Below are 13,126 nucleotides of genomic sequence, written 5' to 3'. Positions count from 1 at the left end.
GTTGGTTGTCTTTTCATCTTGTTTATGGTTTCCTTTGCTGTGCAAAAGCTTTTAAGTTTAATTAGGCCCCATTTGTTTACTTTTGGTTTTATTGTCATTACTCTAGGAGGTGGGTCAAAAAAGATCTTGCTGTGGTTTATGTCAAGAGTATTTTTCCTATGCTTTCCTCTAAGAGTTTTATAGTGTCCAGTTTTACATTTAGGTCTTTATGACAAAGGAGGCAAGCACATACAATGGAGAAAAGACAGCCTCTTCAATTAGTGGTGCTGGGAAAACTGGACAGCTATATGTAAAAGAATGAAATTAGATCACTACCTAACACCATACACAAAAATAAAATCGCCTTGTCTTTAAAACAGCTTTGTTGAAAGCCTTCAGAGAGTTCAGGGTTTTACTGGGGCATAGCCACCCATCTCCTTGCCTGGCCCTGCAATAAACCTTTCTCAGCTCTAAACTCCAACGTTTTGGTATTGTTTGGCCTCACTGTGCATCGGGCACAGAGACTTGCACTGGTAACAGAATGACCATGGTTCTCAGTTTGTCCAGGACATTTTCCAGGTAAGTCAGTTACCTACCTTACATATTATTAGCATTATCTTGTACTCTCAAAAGTGTTCTGATTTGAACTATAAATTTTATGGTCATCCTCCTTATAAGGTCTTTTTACCTTTAAGGTGGTAGAAAGAATCAAAGTATAGAATATTTAAGATTTACAAACAAAGCAAATCCTTTACTACAAATGATATCCCAAATCTATTGTGTTATTACTTATACATGCTATAAATCCTATTAATCAAAAATATTTTATGAATATTTACTGTGTAATATAGCCTCTGGATAAAGTAAAAGTAATAACCATATTTTCCTCTGCCTAATAATCTCCTTCTCTCCTTATTCCTATACAATTTTCTTCTCTCATCTGGGACTGTATTACCCAGATTTTACTAGATGCATGGTCTGAAAGATTTGAAAAGCAAAGTTTAAGGAGGCCTCAGAAACTGTTTCGGGTATAAGTAACAGGATTTCAATTCCGATTGGTATAATATTTTGTACACAAAACTGAAAAATCCGAGTATGGCCTCACTTCAGGCACAGCTGGATCCTAATGTTCAATCAATGTCATCACAAACTTGTTTATCCCTGATTTTCAATTCTGCTTCCCATTATTTTCATTTTATTTCCAGGTATGTTCTCTAGTCAAGACCCCAGAAGTTACAGACTCAGTCTCGTGGACGTCATTGAAGAGTGATCATTTCTTCCCTGGAGACTCCAATAAAAATACCAACATTTACTCTTATGAGACCAAATTGGGTTATATCTAATTGTTACTGGGTAGGGGTCAGGTGAAATATGCTAACTAGCTAAGTTCGGGTCATATGCTCTGAATCTGGAGGGGAACTATGCCAATCCCATGTGAGACACTTGAACTGAGATCAGGAGTGATTTCTTAGGAATACTGTACTGTGGTTTCAGAATGAGAGGCAAAGGTGATGTGCTGAGCAGTCAAAATCAACCCACATCCATCATAGTCAGCCTTGCTGTCAGCTGCATTCTGACCTTGGATTAGCTGTGGAGAACATGGCTGCCAAGGTTACTACTGTAAAAACAACAAATAAGATATCAGGATCTTAACCAAATAAAGTTTTATTATTAACTCCAATAGAATTGTCTCTGATTAGACAGTTTTTCTGGAAGGCTCCCCTCAAAGCAGGGAGTTGGTGATTCAAGCCCCTTCCATCTTGTGGCTCTACCATTTTTTAATCATTAAAGGACTGTCCAATATTCCATCAGTTAGGGAAAAAGGGTAGAGAGTCATGTATATGATGGTTTTATGGGAAGGCCTGGAAGTGGCAAATACTATTTCCCTCTATGCTATGAGGAAGTGTGAAGAGGCTGGCAAATTTAACTTATCTTTGTGTCCAGTGGAGGAAGTATATGGTTTGTTGAATAGTCTCTACCACTAATCCTATGCTTCAAATGAGTTACTGGCTTCTCCTTGGTTTCTTCAGTGAAATATTTTGCTCTAATCCTAATAACCAGCGGCTTGCCTTGTTTTCTATGTCTGAGTCTCTGCCTATAAATTATTCTAAGTACCTTAAGACAAGAAACTGATAGCTAAGAAAGAAGAAGGAATCAAGGCTCCCTGACCCTCTGACAAGTCCTGGTTCAGGACCAGTGTCAGATCCCCCTATTGCTAACTGCCTGTCTAGACACGCTGTCTCTGCTCAACTCTTGTGGTCCTGTCTCCATGTCAGGTGAGAGTCTATCCTACTGACAAACTTTATCCCAATTCCATCCCCTAATTGAACATGATATCTCTTCCATGTGGTTTCTGTTTGCTGACTTATTTTTACTACAGAGCCCATTAAGCAGTTATTCTCTCTGCAGCAATTCTTGTGAAAACATCCCCAGTGATGCTTTAGTTTACATTTTGTCAACCCATCTGTAATAATTCCAATTTATCAGTTATAATTTTTTTTCTACAAAGCTTACCTACATTCTCTGAGCTTTGAAGCAATTTTATTTGTATCCACTTTCTAAATAAGGTGAACTCAGAAAGTGGGTGAGCAAGAGAGGAAACTTGAAAGAAAAAGCACAGAGGAAGCTTCACAAAAGACCACTGTATTGTTCATAAATCTTTACAGATTGGTATTGGGTTATCAAATACCACAGAATACCAAAGAGCTACCACTCCTGCACAGTCAAATTGTGGGGTTTAGACATAGTCACTGAGAGCTAGACAGAGCACACACAAATACACAGGTATCCATGCATTCATAATGCTCTTTTTATCATTTTTAAATGGTTTTTTAACTAGTCTTCTGGGAAAAAAATAAGCCTAGGAAAACAGTGTGGTAGAGTGATTAAGCTTCTTGTCTCCAGAGTGAAAGTGCCTGGTTTTAAATCTTGGCTCCATCACCTATCAACATGTGATCTTGGGTAGCCGATTATCTTAAATTCTCAGAGCCTCAAATCTTCGGTGATTAAACTCTTTAACCCTAGCCTCTTTTTGCAGATCAGTATCAATTAAGACCTAGTGGAAGAGAGGTTAAAAAGCTTCAATCACCATCATTTCAGAGTCAATTAATCTCTGAAAGAGAGTAGATGGGAAAGAATTACTCAATCCACAGCTGACTTTTCAGAAATCCCAAAATCTTGGACCTTGATTATGAAATCACCAATTCCTTGTAGGAGGAAACTAAAGGAAATATAGATTCACCAGCCCAAAGCCTAAATAAAATATTCATTTCCACATATTTTCAGATTCCAGACAGATAAGCATCTCCTTCTGTTAAAGGTTTACCAGATGTATGTATTTGCAAAGGTGCTGTATGGGTGGGTGGGTGGGAGCTGGGGGGGGGAGTTGAAGGGGAGGGAGTTCAGAGGTAAATAAGTTCTGTGAGAATGAGCCAGTTCACATTGCTCTGTTAAGTGTGTCAGGATGAGACCTAATTTTAAAAAAAAAGCACAAGTGTTTCAGTTTAACACACTAACAAATATCTTTATTTTTTTATTAATTTTTATTGGAGTATAGTTGCTTTACCATGTTGTGTTAGTTTCTGCTGTACAGCAAAGTGAATCAGCTATACTTAGATATATATATATATATCCCCTCTTTTTTGGATTTCCTTCCCGTTTAGGTCACCACAGAGCATTGAGTAGAGAGCTCCCTGTGCTATACACAAATATCTTTGGATGCAAGGACAAAGAAAGAAATGCGAGGAAAATAAAACCACCTGCGGCTGTGGCAGGTCTCCTGCTCCCACTCTGCCCAGGGCAGTTGCACGGCAGCCTCTCCTAGAGCGAACAATTGCCAGACACAGTCTAGAGAAAGGCAGTTGATGAGAGGGGTCATACAGAGCTCTGAACTCCTCCATGGCCTGCCTGAGGCCCATGGTTCTAAGGGAAGAGGACACTGCTATACATTTTTTCAAAATTGAAGAATTAAGCCAAAATGGTCTAATGAGAATTTTGCTCACTCTTTCCTAAATCCCAGCCTCTCTAGCAATGGCCAAGCTGTACAGGCTTAGCTTAACTATAAAAATGGAAGTTATTTCAAAAAAGATCTTTGATTTCATTTTGAAATATTTAACATACATTAAAAGGCTGGAGGAAAAGGTGTGTGATGTTTTGGCTGCAAAGTAGAGTTTAGCATTCTGTGTTCCTAAGTCCTTCCTTTGACCAGCAATAAACATACTACCTGTCTGATTGAGCATCCTTTAAAACTAGGAGTGAGGGCTTCCCTGGTGGCGCGGTGGTTGGGAGTCCGCCTGCCAATGCAGGGGACACGGGTTCGTGCCCCGGTCCGGGAAGATCCCACATGCCGCAGAGCGGCTAGGCCCGTGAGCCACAACTACTGAGCCTGCGCGTCTGCAGCCTGTGCTCCGCATCGGGAGAGGCCGCGATAGTGAGAGGCCCGCGCACCGCGATGAAGAGTGGCCCCCACTCGCCTCAACTGGAGAAAGCCCTTGCACAGAAACGAAGACCCAACACAGCCAAAAATAAATAAATAAATAAATTTATAAAATTAATTGATTAATTAATTTAAAAAAAAAAAAAAAACTAGGAGTGAAATAATATTCAAAGTTCATGAAAATCAATCAAATAGCACATTTTTCAAATAGAAAAGAGGCTTGCAAAAAAGGAAAAAGAAGCCAAAGGTAAAAATGAAATAAAAATAAAACAAATGAAACCAAAAGTGAAAGGACAGTGAGAAGAGTTTGGGATTACCATTAGGTGGCTATGGGGAGGATAAATTAGGAGTATGGGATTAACTGATACATACTACTATATATAAAACAGGAAAGCAACAAGGATTTACTGTAGAACACAGGGAACAATATTCGTTATATTTTAGTAACCTGTAAGGGAAAGTATTCTGAAAAAATATATATATACCTGAATCACATTGCTGTACACCTGAAACTGACAATACTGTAAATCAACTAAACTTCAATGAAAAACAAAAAAGTGTTTTAGAAAAATATTAATCGAGATAATATAAGAACTATTTTAAATCCTAAATACTGATGTTAATGTTCATAAATTTTAGAAAAATGTATTAAATTATCAATGTTTGGCTTAATAAAATTGTTTCTTAGGTCCAAACTAAATTGTCTCTTCAAATACAAGATGTAGAAATGCAACTGTTAGCACTTGGCACTCTCAAATTCTTCACATCAAAAAAAAAAATTTTATATATATATATAATAAAAGGTAAATATATAGTGACATATTGTAACTAGACTTAGTGTGGTGAACAGTTTGAAATGTATAGAAATATAGAATCACTGTGTTGTGTAACAGGACCTAAGATAGTGTTGTAAGTCAATCATACTTCAAAAACAAACAAATTCAGATTTGTGGTTACCAGAGGTGGGGATGAAGGGGGGCATTGAACGAAGGCAGTCAAAAGGTACAAACTTCCAATTATGAGATAAATAAGTACTAGGGATGTAATGTGCAACATGACAAACATAATTAACTCTGCTATATGTTATATATGAAAGTTGTTAAAAGGATAAATCCTAAGAGTTCTCATCACAAGAAAAAAATTCTATTTCTTTAATTTTGTATCTATATGAGATTATGGATGTTCATGAAACTTAGGTAATAATAATAATCACTTCATGATGTAAGTAAAATCATTATGCTGTACACCTTAAATTTATACAGTGCTAAATGTCAACTATATCTCAATAAAACTGAAAGAGTAAAAAAGTAAATGTGTTCATCTGCATCTCAAAAGTAAATTTGATTTGTATACATCTAAAAGATAACCAAGCAGCATTAGTATTATAGTCAGAAGGACAGAAGTTACCTACAACCCCAAACCACTCTCATATTTTAATAGCATAGTAATATAAGGAGGTGAACAGACAGGTCTAATTTATTGAAGAAAATGTACATCCCTGAGAGGACCACCCAGATTGCAGTACAGATTGGCTTCAGAGAGGATCTGGGTATAAAATGCAAAGGAGTATAAGGTTTTCTATAAATATGTAAATCCAAGTATGTCTGTTTAAGAATCTGGGGGGAAAGCTGGGGGGGGAGCAGGTACGTGGTGGTGGGATGAATTGGGAGATTGGGATTGACATATATACACTAATATGAATAAAATAACTAATATGAACCTGCTGTATAAAAAATAAATAAATAAAATAAAATAAAATAAAAAAAAAAAAAAGAATCTCTAGGGTTATCTCTCTCCTGACCTATTTGCAGGCCACTGTAAATAAATCAGCCCTAGCAGATTCCCACTATTCCATCCACCCTGCCACTCAGTCTTCCTGCAATGTTTGCCTGGGAAACAACAGAGTTCACATGTTGGCAGAGTTGTGAGTTGAAAACAGATTGTAGAACACATCACTCTCTACTGCTGTAATCAGCTCACCCACCTCCCTGAGAGGCCAAGACCATATATAGTGGAGGAGGGGTAGAGAGGACCTGGTAATATCCTCCTCTTCCACTTCAGTTGGCTGGTTATCCCTGAGCACAAATTGGTGAGTTTTCTGGACTCCAGAGTCATTGGATGTTGGAAAATCAAATGAAAGAAAAAAATTAAGGAGGTTCTTGCAGCAAGAGCATTTGGAGACTGATTCTCTATGACATCTGTGGATTCCTCCCAGCATAAGTGTTTTGTGGTTAGACAGACACCCCAGAGTCCAGGGACATCAGAGAAAGGATAGTTCTTACTCCATACTCACACATCCCTCTATTCCTATGGCACTTGAAACAGCATCGCGAGCAATGATCCTTAGTCATCCTTTCCTTCATGTACTCATTCTGGTCTACAACTGAGAAAGGCTATTTAGAGTTTAATTTGCCTGGTGGCGACAGTAGGAAGTCAAGAAGCCTCTTTATAGAAGCTTGCAGCAAGGAGAATGGTAAAATGTTAACTCTAGAGAAGAACAGAGAAATCACCTAGGCCAACCTCTTCATTTTACAGAAAGTTGCATGAAGGGTAAAGTTGCTTTATCTTTCTGATTCTGCATCACACAGTTCTTTCATGGTCATATGAAGAACACAGATGCCCTTATTATCAGTTCAAATCCTGCAAGATAGCAAAAAGGTTTGCTCTCAAGAGTCTGCTAGACCTAAATTTAAAATCTATCTCTACCAATTTAAACCAGCTTTGTGACTTTAATGACATTTTGCAGATGTATAAACTAATGTTCAGGGAAGTTAAATAGTTTCTGCAGTATACAGAGTGTACTCTATACATAGAATGTGAACTCTGTGCACAGATAAGGTCATCCTGCAAAGCCCTTGGCATAATACATGGCATCACAGCATATGGCACTTGACAAAAGAGAGATATCAACATGATGAAAATTACTGTATTACAACTAGTAGTAGGACATCAAAACATCAGCTGCCCCTTTTTAGTGTAGTCAACATCCACCAGTAATCTGCCTTTAAAGTTCTTTCCTTGTTTCTTTCCCATACACACTTGGGGCATGTTTCTGCAGCATGATTCCCATTTCTGAGCTGCAGTTTGCTCCCTTTTTAAAGTTACTCCCATTTGTGCCTCACCATCATCTGCCAGGTTCCTGCATTTCCCTGCTTATGATTTTGGGGCCCAGTAGTTGCTAAATTACTGCTCAGAGAAAGTGGCAAGTGAAGGTTTGCAACCTTTCACCATCATGAAACTTGCTCTATAAAAACAACAAGAATAGAAAAACAGGGTTTGGCGATCACAAGGAATATATATGTATATATACTGTATTAAACAGTTTGTATTTATTCAAGTTGGAGTATCAAGTGTGTTAATGTTAAGGAAGTGGACAGCTTCAGTTAATGAGTCCGATCATCTAGGAAATCAGAATGGCACTGTTACTGGCCCCATAAAATAGTAGATTTGTTATTGTTGCATGCTGGTCACATGAACAGAAATATCATTTGTTCTTATTGAGATATTCCTCAGAACTGTACTTTTGTTAATAAATTCCTTAGAGAATTGTTTCAACAGTTTCCTGACTTTGGGATAAGGGGATGCTGGACACTTAAAAGGACCTGTGATGATTTGCCTCCTGCAGTGGCTTCACTTGCATCTCAGAAGCAGAGTGAATACCCTGAGGTGTGTCCTGGGGCTACTTCAGTGATATCTTGAGATCCGACCTTGGAAAATCCTACAAAATAGGGAATCTAGAGGAGGGAATCCCAGAAAAGCAGAGCCGAAAGTAAAGCTGCATGATGTGGTGGGACAAGCATTTAGCTCCTTACTTTCTCTTCCCTCCTCTGATAAGTCCAACTGATTTTCAGAATTTTCTGGACTTTCTCCTGTTCCTTCCACCGCAGTCTGTTCCTGCCTACTTCTCTACCCAAAGAGCCCCCCCTTAAGAACGTTGTTAATCTCCCTGTAACTAAATAAAACTAATACGTTTTAGCTCTTCTCTTCTTGGCCTATCAGCACTAGTTTTATTTAGTTCTAAGACTAAGATCAGATTTGGATGAAGATAAGTCACTGCTGTGACTTACTGTGTGGAAGAACAGTTTTTGAGACATTGCACCCCAGAAACTTGCTGGGAATCTGTCCTCTGGGTGTCAGGGGAACAGTCTTAGGGAGGTGTTCTCATTAGAACTCACTGAAAAGCTGCCTGAAACGCTGCCAAGAAAATGAAGGATACAAAATCACAAACTTCAAGTAGTCTTAATAGCAGGAGATTCTAATAATGCCTGCTTACATTTCCACATTCAACTCATGTAATATTAAATATTTCTAGATCTTTGCTTTGAGGGATACTAAGATCCACATTTTTAATTAAAGCTCAACAAAGCAAAAATACTGTTCAGTTTGAAATGCATTAAAATAAAGCAAACAAACAAAATAGTAAGACATGGGCCAGAAAAATTATTTGCTATGAAGATACAGTAAATATCTGCTTCTCTTCAACAGCTTGCATACAAGAAGAGAAGGTTAACAATTGGCATTACAACTGGTTACAGATGAGGCCTTGATAATGTGCTTTCCTCTCTTCTTATATGGCTTGAATCCTCTCATGCAAGGGAAAGATGAAATCTCAAAGCAAGGAGCATTCTTTTGTTGAATCTGGGCCACAGGCTGTTAGCCAGCTGGCTCATTTGAAGCTACTCCTGCTGCTTGCATTGATGGTATCCTGACTCCCTAGCCTGGGTGCAATCAATTTTTACAAAACCCTATTATACCATATACTTCTTTTTTTTAATACACATAGAAATTGTGAATATACATTCAATGTCATGAGTATTTGATTATTTCTTTCTCCTCTACTAGACTATAAGCACCATGAATGCAAGGACCATGTGGGGTGTTTTTTTCCAATTTTGTGTATCCTAACAGCAATCCCTTTTAGTTATCTATTGCTGTGCATCAAATTACCATAAGCCCTAGTGACTTAAAACAATACATAACCTAGTAAAATAGTTCAGTCAGTGGAAACCAGTATGACAATTACACATAAAATTGGGTATATATTCAAAACAATTGAAAACAAGGACTTGAACAGATATTGTATAGCCATGTTCACAGCAGCATTATCCTAACAGCCAAAAAGCAGAAACAATCCAAGGGTCTATCAAGAATGAACGGATAAACAAAATGTGGTATACACATACAATGGAATATTATTCAACCTTAAGAAGGAAGGAAATTCTGACACAGGATTCAACATGGATGAACCTTGAAAAAGTAATGCTAAGTGAAATAATTCAGTCACAAAAGAATAATGTATGATTCAATTTATATGAGGTATCTAGTGTAGTCAAAATCAGAGAGACAGAAAGTAGAACAGCAGCTGAGGAGAGGGGAATGGGAAGTTAGTGTTGAATGAGAGAGAGTTTCAGTTTGGGAAGATGAACAAATTCTGAAGGTGTACGTGGTGATGGTTACATAACAATGTGAATGTACTTAATACCATGAAATTCTACATTTTAAAATGGTTAAAATGGGGAGCTTTATGTTATGTATATTTTACTACAACACACACACATACACCTATTACTTTACAGTTTCTGTGGGCCAGAAGTTTATACAGGTTTTAACCAGGTCTACCGTTTAAGGTCTCTCACAAAGCTTCTAACAAGGGGGCAGTGAGGGCTGGAGTCTCATCTGAAGAATTGACTGGGGAAGGGTGTACTTTCATGCTCCTGTGATTATTTGCTGAATCAGTACCTCAAGGGCTGTTGGATTGACGGCCTTAGTTCCTAACTGACTGTTGGCTGCAGGCTGCCTTCAGTTCCTTGCTATGTAATACTCTTCAAAATAGCGTAGTCTTCATTAAAGCCTATCAGCCAAGAGGGAAAAGAGAGACTATGCTAGCAAGGCAGATGGCACAATATTTTTAATCTAATCATGGAAGTGCCTCTCTCAATGCTATCATATTCTTTTGGTTAGAACCAAGTTACTTAAGGGGAGGTGACTGCAGAAGGCCATACATATCAAGAGGTAGGAAACACTGGGGGTTCTTTTAGAACTCTGTCTACCTCATAGTCCTAGAACTGTGAAGTTAAATGCTGGAAATGGGCAATTAACTCCAAAGGGAGACAACTCTAGGAGCACAATCAATGACAGGAGGTCAACCCTGAGTCTTTATTGGGAAAGCTGAAATTACAGGCAGGATTGGGTCAGAGCCAGCCTCCAGAGGGAAGATAGTTATGCCATTTCAGGAAATAATGATCAGCTGTCTGGACCAGAGGATGCCTGGAGTCTAAGAGTAGTGCCCGGGTGGAAACAATATTTAAGGTCGAGTCCAGCTCAAACGCTCTAAACATTGCCTGTTGGGTCCTCACTCAACTATTGGAGGTAAAGCCTAGGTTTTAGATTTCTCTGAATTTCTTTCTAATTTCCCCCCACAGGAATTGGGATGAGCTCCAAATTGATTATTTGGTAGACTTCTCTGGGTTTGAAAACTTCGATTGCAAAATATTCATTAAGGCAATCTACTTCCTGTCTTTTTTGTCCGTAAGATTTAGAAAATACACTTCTGAACCAAGGCCATGGTAGCTGCTCAGGAGCAGCAATCTGAGGCCCTGTTTTTCTGATTCTTGGGCCAATAAATTCCTGGGCGATCAGTGTGGCCTCTTTGATTAGGAACCTTATTTGGGGGAGTGGGGAGAGAAGGTGATGGGGCTGGAGTGAAGAAATAGAATTTTTTTTCTGTTTTCATGGAGTGTCATCATTATTTTTTGTTGTTGTGCTTATCATAGTAAGATACTAATAGAAAAGAAAACAAGCATCTTACCTGGTAAAAGGCGAAAATGCGCACAGCAAAATTATGAAGAGCCTCTCCCTAACCTAAAGCAGTCTCCTTCAGTGTTCTGCATGGCTCTCATTTGTTTTAAGTGACAAGAACTTCAGATTCCAGAAAATAGCTTGCTTTGAAACCAAGAATGACATTATTCCTCTGAGTCAAATATCCTAACTATGTGAATATGGAATATATATTTATTTGATAATAATGTTCAAAAATTGCATGTACCTATTTGAAAATTGAACATGTATTTTAAAGTACTGAGGAAATTTTGCTGTTCTATTTTTTCACATGTAAATACAAAATCGATTTATAGAGTAGCCGTAATTCACTTTCTTTAACTCTATCATGTGCCAACATTATTGTTAGGTAAAATGACACTCAGGTATATTAACCTAGTCATAACTAGATAAGGGTAGGTAGACCTAGAAGAAGTTCCTAGAGGACTGACTTCCTTAAACCAGTGGAACTTATTTACTTAAACATAAAAATAGGTAGTTGGATGTATAATTCTGCCAGTGAAGTTCTGACTAGCATGAGGAGGTGGTATTGATACCTCAGATATCTCATGAAAACCAGGAATACAGAAAATTGATCTAGCCGAGCCTCACCTTTCATCAACAACAAGTTTGTTTGTTTCTGACCTATTTTGTTGGTTCCAAATGTATTGTAGCTCAAGGAATCCTGAAGGGGCAAAAACATGCCAAATCCTAATTAATTATGAAGATTTTTATAATAGAGTCCAATATTTTAGACAAAGTGGCTTCCTTTGTCAAAATGATGATGACAGTGTAAAAGTCTCACCTTATTAGCTCTGCCATTTTTATTCTATTGTTCCAGAAGCTACAAATATAAAAGTAAGAACTGTTCCCATCTTTCCATCTAGTAATTCACGCCACCCCTCACTGGTTTGAACACATTCCTCTTTCTAGAAAGGTCACTATTTCCAGTGTGACAAATATGCTCTTTTAACTTGAGGTGTTATTTGCAGTTTTAGAACTCACTCCCTGTTTGCAAGGACATTTTCTCTCTCATATTTCTTCTTGGAATACCTGAACTTGCTCATCAATCTTGGAATGCATCTGAGAGACCAAATCTTTAAAAGTATATTTGGCTTTCAGGCTTTCCAGGAAAATTCCTTAGCACACCAAGACCGACTTTCTAAAATCCCTGCTCTGGCAACCAGAAGACTTCCCTCCTGTTGCTCTGATTTACCTGACAATACCTGGTGAAATTCTTTATAGAAACAAGTGTTTTTGAGTGTAATCTAGAATATTGTGCCTGCTAGTATATGATTTGACTTTCAAAGTTTACATCTTCTTCACTCTATGCTTTCCTTCTTATTCATCTAACTTAAACACCTTCCCTAAAGACCTCCTTTTATATTCTGTCTAGATTCTAGAAGCCATACACTATGCATAGTTCTTAAATTTGGCAGAAACACATCTGATTCCATTCACTTCCTGTAGAGGAAGAATGGAACTACTGTTTATGCAAAAATATATTATGGCCACCAGTGTATTTTTGATGGCCCAAAACAACAAATTCAATGAAACACTCAAGTGAGAGGTCCAAATGGCTTATTCTTTTATTCACAGAGAGTCAAATTGGATGGCTTATTGCACCTGAGTTCCATTACACTCTTTTATTGTAAATGATGATCCCTTTTGGAAAAGGAAGATGTGTTATAAATTTAAATTCACTGCAATATCCTCAGTTAATTTTTTTACATCTGATATTTTTGGGTAATGATTTGCTACATTGCAGTGCATTATATTTAACTCATTAAGGGCAATCTTTTCCAAAAACAGGGATAGAACTGGTTTAGAGTAAATATGTATGCAAATTTAATTCTACAGTTAAGTCAAACATTACCTAGAAAGGTAAGAACTGAG

The 13,126-nt window shown here is 37.8% G+C and overlaps 1 protein-coding gene across 6 annotated transcripts in view; it reads left to right on the top strand.

Annotated features, from left to right (window-relative positions):
• Nucleotides 1-3,323, top strand: part of LOC309636184 (uncharacterized protein) — a gene marked incomplete at its 5' end in the record, with an annotated part of 720,691 nt that extends 717,368 nt beyond the window's left edge. For all 6 annotated transcript variants that reach the window (XR_014249272.1, XR_014249273.1, XM_082408527.1 and 3 more), the window contains one exon: nt 1,185-3,323. The remainder of the gene's footprint in view (nt 1-1,184) is intronic.
• Between the last annotated feature and the right edge of the window lie 9,803 nt (nt 3,324-13,126).

The sequence above is a fragment of the Balaenoptera borealis genome (genome assembly GCF_965194805.1).
Source record: "Balaenoptera borealis genome assembly, chromosome: 10".
Lineage (NCBI taxonomy): Eukaryota > Metazoa > Chordata > Mammalia > Artiodactyla > Balaenopteridae > Balaenoptera > Balaenoptera borealis.
The sequence above is the reverse complement of the archived record's forward strand: the minus strand, read 5'-3'. Positions and strand labels throughout refer to the sequence as shown.